Genomic DNA, 10,109 nt, shown 5'->3' with positions numbered 1-10,109 from the left:
TTGTCTACATGTCCAAGAAGCATCCTACCTCCTTTCTCTGGTAGGCATGACAGAATTTTGCTGTGGTTCCCGACCTTCAGGCCTTCACAGCCGCCCCTGTCTCGCACGGTCTTTGTAACTCGCCACCTGTGTCTTTTAGCCGATGACTCAACCTCTGTTCACTGCACATACCTGGCCCAGCGTAAAAGGCCTGGGTGCAGGGAGACAGCTTTTAGGCCCACCCCTCTTTGAATCTGGTATGGTCTTGGGCAAGACCCTCCTCAGGCCTGACTTTTACTAACTGAAATACATGGGTCAGCCCCAAGAACCTCAAAGTGTGTTACTGGACTGTGATTATCTCTGAGTCGTAAAGAATGGGTGCTAAGGTGGTGATGTCTTGCTCACAAAGCCATTTTTTTGTTGTTGAAAACGAGAAACTCTAGGTAGAAATTTAAGTGGGACACTGGGTGAGGCCTGGAAGGATGCGTGCAGAATAAGCGCACGGCTATTTCAATGCAGGGGGTGGGCGTGGCGGGCGGTTGAGTCCGCGGGTGGCAGAACATCCCTGCAAACCTGAGCGTCTGGAGGCTGAAGCCCAGGCCGAGGCCGGTGGGGGACCGCTGCTGCAGCGGCTGCGCACTGGCTTTACCAGTCGGTTCATTTGCGTGTCTCCGCCTCTGCGACAAGCTGGTTGGAGGAGCTCGGTATGGTGCTTCACTCTGATTGGCTGATCCGCCTGCCGTTCAGGTCCGGGGAGCGGACGGTTCCTACTGCGGCTGGGCACCGGCTGGGCTCCCGCGTCGGCCCCGCGTTTCAAGCTTGCGCCCGGCCTGTCCTCAACCCGGCTTGGCCCGGCCCCAGCCTCGGAACGAAGGCGCCGCTGCCGCTGGGCCTTTCGCAGGGCCATGAGGAAGCGGCGGCAGCCACTGTGGCTCGCGTCAAGGTGACCAGCCGAGACTGCAGCGGCGAGAGAGGCGGTGAGAGGAGCCGCTGGCGGGGCGGGGTGGGGCGGGGTGGGGCGGGGCCCGGGGCTCGAGTAGCTGCAGGTGCGGGGGGCGGGACCCCAGGCCTGAGGGGCCGGGGCGTGGCCTGGGCTCGAGGGGCGGAGCTATGGCCGGCTCGGGTCCCAGGGGCGCGAATGACAGCGTGTGGGGGGTGGTGACGGGAAAGGGCGCAGGTGCGGGAGGCGGGGTCGGAGGCCTGGGCTAGGCGCGGGGGTCTTGGGCGGGCTCCAGGTCCCAGGGGCGGGAACTAGAACCTGTGTGCGGGCTAGAGGCGGAGAAAGGGCTCAGATTCGGGGGGGGGGGCGGGGGGCGGCAGTGGGAGGGGGCTGCGAGGAGAGCCGGGGGAAAAAGCACAGGTGCAGTGGGCGGGGCTGGGGAAACCCTGTAGGGGCGGGGGGCGGGGCTGAGGATTGTTGGCTGGTCCGGAAGCGGGGCCGCAGGTGAGGAGCTGCGGGAGGGTGAGTGGGTCCCACCCCGGAGAAGGGAAGCTGCCCTCTCCGCCGTCCAGGCTTTGGTTTCTCTGAGGGCTTGGAGGCATCCACGGCTGCCTCTCGGAGGAGCGGGCCAGGTCTGCCTGTGTCTTTGCGGAGTGGCTCTAGGATCGCAGCTCCCCTGGATAATAGGCCGGCTGCTTCCCTGTGCCACGCCAAGCCCTAAGTGCGGCGTGCTATTTTTTTTTTTTAAACTCCCCTGTTGCTGTTGAAGGGGCATGGCTGGATTGCGGGGTGGTTGGCGTTGATTGGTTGATCTGTTGGAAAATGTATGCTCTTCTAGGTAGTCATTGGTGCGATGCTTGGAAGGGGTCTGGATTGTTGACTGCCGGCAGCAGATGCTCTTGCAGGTTTTCAGAAGGCTGGTCTCAAAAAGATCGAAAGGATAGCGTGGTGAGGGTTAAGAGGCGGAACTTGAGCCAAAACTCATCTTTCTGGCTCTGTGACGCCTGGGAGTTATTTTTGCCTTTTTGAGTGTTTAGTTGTTTGCAACATGAGCATCCCGATGCCTAATTGTGACCTTCCAAGGGCCAGAAGGGAATTGCTTGACAAAAGGTGACATGAGGCCTCTTTCTTGAGTGTTTGGAATGAGGTTTGTGGTGAGGCACCCCTCCTCCAAACTAGTGGAGTTTCAGATCATGGTGCTCCCTGAGAGGCCTTGGAGCTGGCTACTGCGGCCTGGGGAACCACTGTCAATGAAAAGTGAAGTGTATTTAGTTGTTGGCTGACCTTTAGACCCCAGGCTCAGGGAGGGCTCTCTGCTGATGGATTAGGCTTATAGTGGAGCCTTATGGAATGCTCCCACTCCCATTCAGCTTGATTCTGCCATGCTCCAGAAGGAAGACTTCAGGATGAAGAGCACCATGGACCTTCATTAGGTGTTTACCGAGACAGAGAGAAGGGAGAGAGACGATATGGCTCCTTGCTTCAGAAGTATCCTTTATCTGCATGTGACCTTTGGGTACCCCGTGTTACCTCACTAGCAGTTGGCCAATCTGACCTGCGGTCCTTTCTGTCTGTGCCATGTGGACAGACACTTCTTGCTGGCTTAAATTTGTCTTCATTTTAGAAGCTCGGGACTTTTGGGGACCAAACACCACAGTGCTGGCCTCCCTTACTACACCTGGTATGGTGATCCAGTGGTAATATGGAGATGTCTCAGGGATAGGCTCTTGTTGGGCGAGCACTTGTGTTAGGACTAGAAGGAGCATGAGTGAGTTGTTCCACCCTGTCTTGGCAGAAACTATACAAATGTCTCTTAGGGGCTGCCCTTCTCATGTCTTATGTGTCAGAATGAAGCCCCAAGCCTGGTGGCTAACAATAAGAGCACATGCCAGATAATGAGATGATTCATTTTTCTTTCTTCTTACAAGTGTTTTTATTATATTTATTTTGTGTTTGTGCATGTGGAGGTCAGAGGATAACTTGTGGGAGTCTGTCCTCTGCTTCTACCATGTGGGTCCCAGGGATCAAACTCGGATGTTCAGGCTTGGTGGTAGGCACCTTTAATTTCTGAGCCATTTCACAGGCCCCATGATTGGCTTTTCAATTTGCTATTGGGGGTGCTAGCATTCAGAACTGAGAAAAAACTGCATAATAGAAAACCGTTACCTCTAAAACCAGTGTGATCTGTCTCCAGCCTCCTCCTTTCCACTCTGGCTTGGTGGACAGGCAGACTGTCTTGGAGCTCCCACTATTCTTCCTGCTGTGTGACCTAGTACCAGCTTTTATCTTCTCAGAGCTTTGGGTTCCTTATTTGTAAATACTAAGAAGAAGCCTGAATACCTTGTAAAAGTGTTGTGAAGGATCAGTAAGCTATCCGAAGGTGCTTCAGTGACTTGGCACCAGTCTTGGTACCTTTCTCTTCCTGCCCTGTCCCCTCCTGCCAGCTTCCAACAGCTATTACTAAGAACAGCACGTGACATGCAAGGAGTTGAGGACCAGGGATTCTGAGGCCTCTGCTTCTTACATAACCTTCAACAAGTCTCCTTCCCTTCCCAGACCTGCGTTTTCTTAGCTGAGTGGGAGAATGCTGGACTGTGCGATCCTTGGGAGTGTTAGCTCTGGCTTCTGATGGCAAGCTAAAAATCTTCACACCTTTCAGAAGAGCAGGAAAGCAGAAGCCAGTGACCGTGGTTTAGTTCTTTTAAAAATATCTGTATAGGAGCTGAAGAGGTGCCTCAGTATTTTGGACACTTGGTAATCTTCCAGAGGACCTGCGTTCAGTTCCCAGTGCCCACATCAGACAGCTCACAACTGCCTGTTTCGGAAAATAAAACAGAGCAGTATAGCCTCTGTTTGGCAGCTGGTAGGGAGTTACCAAATCTTGAAGGATCAGATGAAGGATGTTCTCTAGGAAGCTGCTCTGGCTGACTGTCAGCACCGCTTGCAAGTCTGTTGCTGTGTCATTAACATGGATTTTGTCTGTTGCTCAAGAGTGTCATGGTCAGGTGTAGTGGTGCACATCTTTAATCCCAGCATTCATGAGGCAGAGGCAGATAGATCTCTGTGCTTTCAAGGCCAGTCTGGTCTACACAGTGAGTTCCAGGCCCCTCAGGATTACATAGACCTGGTCTCAAAGAAAATAATCTACAAAAGCTATGAAACAGGAAGAGTTAAATTGGGATGAGGATTGGGAGGGCAGGGAAAGGGAATACAGGGAGGGATAAATAAAGTCTTATGGAAACCTACTATAGAAGCTTCCATATGTGTGTGTATACACATGTATCTATACATATATTACACACACATATATACATAATACACTTATATAAAAAGTTAAGATAGGGTTACCCTGTAACTGCATACCAGTGACCCACTTGATACCTCAGACTAACAAATAAAAGTTCAGTTCCAGGAATTAGTTAACCTCTTTTAGAGTTGTTGGCCAGTGAGATTCCTTAGACCCTCAAACACTATAGGCTATTGCCAGTGCTATTGGTTACTCTTCAAAACTTGATGTTAAGACCCTGTTGCTGAAGATACCACATACTTGGATCATAGGACATGGAGAAACCAAACTGATAGTCATCTGGAAGCTTCATTCCTACTGGCCAGCTTCCATAGTGTTGGTATACCCTTCCAGCTATGCATGCCGTCAGAGGAGAAAAGTAATCTTCAGTCCTACTCAACTAAGAACCCTGTGAACTCAGTGATTTGCCTGGCAAGACATGACCACAGGCGCACTAGTGGCATGAATGTCGTGGTAGATTCCAGTCATTTTCTAACTGGACTTAAGGCTTGCTCCGCAAGATGAAACCAATACCTGAAACTATTATGGGGCCAAGAACTTGTGGCTAGACAGGTCATATGCCCCAGGTAAGAACCTACTAAGTGATTTTGCTAAATAGACAGTATTAAACCAACTCCTAATACTTATTGTTATAACTGTAGAGTAGAACATAGCTCAACCCTCATCAGGGAAGCTGCTTCTTAGAATAGATGGTAGTTAACACAAACTCACAACTGGTTAAGATGCAGAAAATCAGAGACAGTGGAGTACTCAACCCTAGGGGGACCCCTGTATCACATCCCTTCTCCTAAGGCTCAAGGATCATTAAAGAGGAAGGGGGTGCAGGTGGTGGGTGACGATGAGAGAGCAGTGTCCTCCAGACACAGCAGGGCAGCTGCACACAGGAACCCAGCATTCATGCCAGCATGCACAAGACCCATGCAAGTCTAAGCTAGACCAAATTCCAGCGTGGAAAGGGGAGGTGGGCATGAAGTTCCACTCCTGGCTACAGAGCAGTTGGCAATTGATAGCTGCTGGAAGAGGTGAGAATCAGTTTTCCTTAAGTGTAGTCGTTTGCCATACGCTAAGGCATTTTCCACACGTCTAAGAATATATGTGCAGCACAGTTGGACATGGATGGGTTTAAAACAAAAACAAAGAGGAAACAGAATTGAATGGGTAAGGAAGGGGTGGATCTGGTAGGAGTTGGGGTGAAATGATCAAAACACATGATAGAAATTCTCAAAGAACTAGTAAAAAACGAAGGAAAGCAAAGCCTTCCTACAGCCCTGCCTCACTGCACACTGAGCTCATGCAGTCTTTGTTCACATAGTCTCTCTTGGTCACAGTCATTGCTTTTAAATAGTGTGGCAAAATTTTTATCTCTTAAGAAGTTTAAACAAAAATTACAGGGATTATTTTAAGCAAGTAGGGAGCTCAGCTGGGAGGTGACTGTCTGAGTTTCTAGTCCTCTCCCTGGAGGCAGCTGCTTTTTTGTTGTTGTTGTTGTTTATTCTGTTTTTTTCTATTGTAGCAGTTTATACAGATTTCCCCCTCCCCACCTTGTGTATTCACTTTCTCATTTAAAAGTGGTTCCAACAGTAGAGAATGTTCCAGCTGGTACATAGAATTCCTCTGATTACTGTAAGCACTGGTTTTTCTCCCCCCCACCCCACTCCATGGTATTTACTCAGCCCTGGTTAGCAGGCATTATTTAGAAGACTAACAAAAGATGCCCCCCCCTTTTTTTTTTCTCTAGGAATGAAATGGCTTTGGTCCCAGTGAACAATAGGTTAAAGGGCAGTCCATGTATCTGGATGTGAGACAGAGAACTGAAAGAGAAAGGAAAAGGGATTTGGTTGCTGGCAATTAAGAGTTGATTTTCCATTTAGTCCTTGATTTGAAGTCTAGCCCTGGCACTTACTGACTGTATGATAGTGGCAACTTACTTACTGGTCCCGCATCTTGGTTTCCTTGTCTGTAAGATGGGTGGCGGTGGTCAGATTTATCTCGGGGGTTGTGCAGAGGAGAGAACATCATGCTAGCAGAACATGCGCTGCATAGCTGCAGGCCATGTAGATGCCTGGAGCAGGTGGGCTGCTGTGGCTCACAGCCCAAAGCAGACTCTAGTTTTTGCCAGTAGATGCTTACTGGGCAGTTAAGAGTGAGTGTAGAGATACAGTTTGTAGGTGTGGTGGTTTGAAAGAAAATGGCTGGGTGGGGATGAGTGTTTCATCTGCACTCCCTAGGACCCAGGGCCTGCATCCTTCTGCTGTGCTTCTGCAGAACTGCATTCATTTACTCTTTGGGGGAAGTTTATCGCCGAGTGTCAGAGAGGCTGACACACTCGTGCTTGAGGCACAGAGTCTGCACCGCTGTGAGTGCCTGGCCTCCAGGAAGTGCCTCTACCTCTGTCTTCTCACTTGTGCAGAGCTGTGGTAGTGCCTCCCTCTGTATGGCCCTCATGGGGTTTCCAAGAAATGGCACCAAAGAGCACTTGGCAAAGAGCTCGCTCAAGAGCAACTCTACATGTGTGCTAGGACGAGGCGCTCTTTTCATCATGGCTACTGCTTTCTGGGATGCCTTTTGGGGGAATCATATGTGAAAGCTATGTGACTCATTGTTCAAGGATTGTGTTGACTCTCAGATGACTGGCAGTGGGGCTGGAACAGCCAGAAAGGTGGGCAGATTTTATTCTGCATTGGCGTGGCAGATGCAGGTCTTGATCTCAGAAAGTGGAGAATACTAGAGAGAGACGCAGTTACCTTTGGGCTGAAGCTGTCCAGGAAATCCCTGGCCTGGCCCTCCTGCTTCATTGTTGTATCATCTATATTGTGTCCTTTATATGTAGCATACCTTCTCCCCTGTGTGTGTGTTTATGTTTGTGTTGTGTGTGTCTTCCATATGCAAACTGTGCCCATGGAAGATAGAATAGGTCAGCAAATCCTCTGGAAATGCAGTTAGAGGCAGTTGTTAGCTACCATGTGAGTGCTGGGAACTGAACCCAGGTCCTCTGGAAGAGCAGCCACTTTTAACCACTGAGCCATCTCTCCAGCCCCATATTTAGATATTTTTATTATAAGGTTTGACTTTAATGTTAAGACGTTTATTTAACAGTTGGAAGGAAATTTAAATGGTTGGCCTTGACAGTCACAAGTTTCTTGAAATGACTTCATTTGGGAAAGAAGGAGCGATAAAGAGCATCTTTAAGTCCTCAATTATTGAGTCCAGTCATTCTCACCCACTCTTGTGGAATCTGATAAGTAGGGCAAGGGAGATCTGTTAGTACAGTTTTGAATTAAATATTTATGGAAAACAATAAATTCAGAAGAACTTGTTTTGCTTCTTTGTGCTAATAAAATTTGTTATATGGAATTAGTGACTTTCACTGTTTTAAGACATTTCTTTCATTCTGTCTTCTCTATAGCTTCTCCCTCCCTCCTCCTCCCTCTCTCCCTTACTCTCCTTCCTCCTTCCTTCTTTCCTTCCTTCCTTGCATCCTTCCATCTCCCTCCCTCCCTCCTTCCCTCCCTCCCTCTCTCTCTTCTGGTATTTATTTGTCCCAGAGTGGCTTTGAATTCGTTACGTGGCCAAGGGTGCCTTTGAATCTCTGATACTCCCATCCCCACTTCCCAAGTGCTAGGATTACAGGTGTGATCATTTCTGGTTTAAGCCTTTCTTTCCTGGCACCATATCTGTGACTCTTCAAGTCCAGTAACATTTGTAGATTGCCCCCTCCTGGTCTTCCACAACGTTGTGGTGTCATGGAATGACACCATGTGACCATTGGCAATTTGTGAATCTCCCCTCCGGTAGGTAGAATCCTAGGCTGGGGTAGTCAGAAGGATCTGAGAATGCCATTCCCACTGCCTAAACCCTTCTGCGTGTCTAATTCCTTAAAGAAAGAAGACCAAGTCATTAGCCAGGCCTGCAGATAAACTCTTTAAATAAGTGGCTGGGTCCCTGGTGCAGGATCTACAGTGCCAGGGATTGGCTGTTTTGCTCACCAGTGGGTATCTGATGATTAGTTAAATGTATGAAGAATGAACCGATGAAGAAAATGGACTGATTTAAGTCCATAAAACAAGAAGGTCTTGGCTCAGAGGTCCCCTCCATCCTGTAATATTGGAGCACTTTACAGCGTTCAGAATATCTCAGTGACAGTTACCTCCACTTCATGTTGATTGGGCAGGGTAGGCAAGGTAGATGTGGTGCACCTAAGACAGTGGGAGCTCAAGAGGGGTTGATTACCCAACGTGTGGCTATGAGAGAGTTGGTTCTTTTGCCTCTGTAGGTGCCTCTTTTCACACCCCAGAGACCCTAAAGTATGATCTGATACTCACCTGGTGGAGTCACGGGTGAGGTGAGGAAATGAAGCTGCATTGGATAAAAACACCTATTATAGTTTTGCTTGATTTTTATGTATTTTAAATTTCCTCTCATTGGATTTAGGGAGTTAAGTTCAAATTGAAGTGTTAGGACTTTGTAGTAAATAGCGAGATCGTGATCACGGTGTGTGCTTGGTGCCTGATGACCAGAGTTAGGATTCAGGTTCTGTGTTAGAAAGGGTTTCAATTAGAAGTTATTTGCTGATTGGTGTGTGGCCTCCTTGCTGACTTGCTAGTTTTTTTTTTTTTATGTAACTTATCTTGGGCACCTTTGCACTTAGCACCCCACACCTTTGTGCTTATTGGGTGGAGTGTCAGTCTGGAGGTTCATGCTTCTGCCCTTCCCAGATGAGGGCAGAGACTTTACTGCTCGGTGGCCCTGGTTTCTCAGCCATGTGAGCACACCCATTGGCTGCAACAATCTTGCAGCAGTTGCTAACTGTTGTACATGACAGCTAATAAACCATGTCAGCAATTAAGGGTTCATCTCAGATGACAACCTCTGAAGCAGGGTGTTTGGTTGAGTCGTCATTGTGAGTGCAAGGGAGCAGGACTAAGCCCTGAGTGTGAGGCTCTGCTGTCTCTCTGGTGATGGTGGCTGACAAAGAAGAAAATGTCTCTGTTCTTCGACTTCCATCATGCGTCTGGGCTGGCGGTTGTGGGGGAGTTTCTTAGGCTTGGAAAGGTCTTGGAACCCAGTTTTATTAGCATACCCAGTGGTGCTCCTGGAATAGGGAGGAACAGCCTGAATTTTGGAAAAAATCACCAGTGTGGAGCCAGAATTTGCTCTGAGGAGTTCCCTGGTGTATGTACATCCTTCCTAAGCAGGGAAGCCCAGGATTGAGGGAGCTTGAAGGAGCTGGAAGTGTCAGACCACACCTGCAGCCAAAGGTAGAGGGAAGCCTTGCTCCTCGTTCTTCCTGTCCTGCCCATCTGTCTACTTGTGCAGCCCATGTTGGGGCTAGGGAGTTGACACTGTGCTGGCTGTGGAGCAGTAGGAACCAGCCCTGTCCCCTCTGTCTTGTACAAATATTAGGTGACTAAGCACAGAGCAGTAATAAATCAGCAGCCCAGTGTGGTGACATTTTGTCTGTCATCCAACACTTAAGAATTGGAGGCATAGCCAGGCTATGGTGGCACACCCTTTTAATTGCAGCACTCAGGAGGCAGAAGCAGGCAGATCTCTGTGAGTTCAAGTATAGCCTAGTCTACAGAGCAAATTACAGGACATATTACACAGAGAAACCCTGTCTTGAAAACCCAAAAAGAAAAAAATACCCCAAAAGTTGGAGGCCGGAGAATGCCAGTTTGGCCAGTGTTAAGAACAAGGGAGAGATGAATGCCGGTCCTAGGAAATGGCATTGCTTGAACTGAGCTAGAAATCTCTGCCACGCTGCTCAGGACTGTCCATCTGTCAGCTAATCTTCTCCTTCTGGGCTGTTGTCTGGCTGCTTCCTCACTTCTCGAGGGAATGGTGGGATGCCTTGCTTCACTAGTGGTTTTTAGTCATGTTGTG

At 48.9% G+C, this 10,109-nt stretch overlaps 1 protein-coding gene across 14 annotated transcripts in view; it reads left to right on the top strand.

Annotated features, from left to right (window-relative positions):
• Positions 1-708: 708 nt before the first annotated feature.
• The window catches only part of Ralgps1 (Ral GEF with PH domain and SH3 binding motif 1), a 231,799-nt gene continuing 222,398 nt past the window's right edge, over positions 709-10,109 (top strand). For 8 of the 14 annotated variants that reach the window (XR_012911829.1, XR_012911828.1, XM_075985922.1 and 5 more), the window contains exon 1: positions 721-956. The gene's annotated coding sequence lies outside the window, so the exon portion shown is untranslated. Of the gene's footprint in view, positions 957-1,369; positions 1,424-10,109 lie in introns of those variants that run through there. The other 6 variants (XM_075985928.1, XM_075985927.1, XM_075985926.1 and 3 more) reach the window with 5 other exon arrangements.

This window comes from Microtus pennsylvanicus, chromosome 9, assembly GCF_037038515.1.
Source record: "Microtus pennsylvanicus isolate mMicPen1 chromosome 9, mMicPen1.hap1, whole genome shotgun sequence".
Lineage (NCBI taxonomy): Eukaryota > Metazoa > Chordata > Mammalia > Rodentia > Cricetidae > Microtus > Microtus pennsylvanicus.
This window is presented reverse-complemented; position numbering and strand designations above follow the sequence as displayed.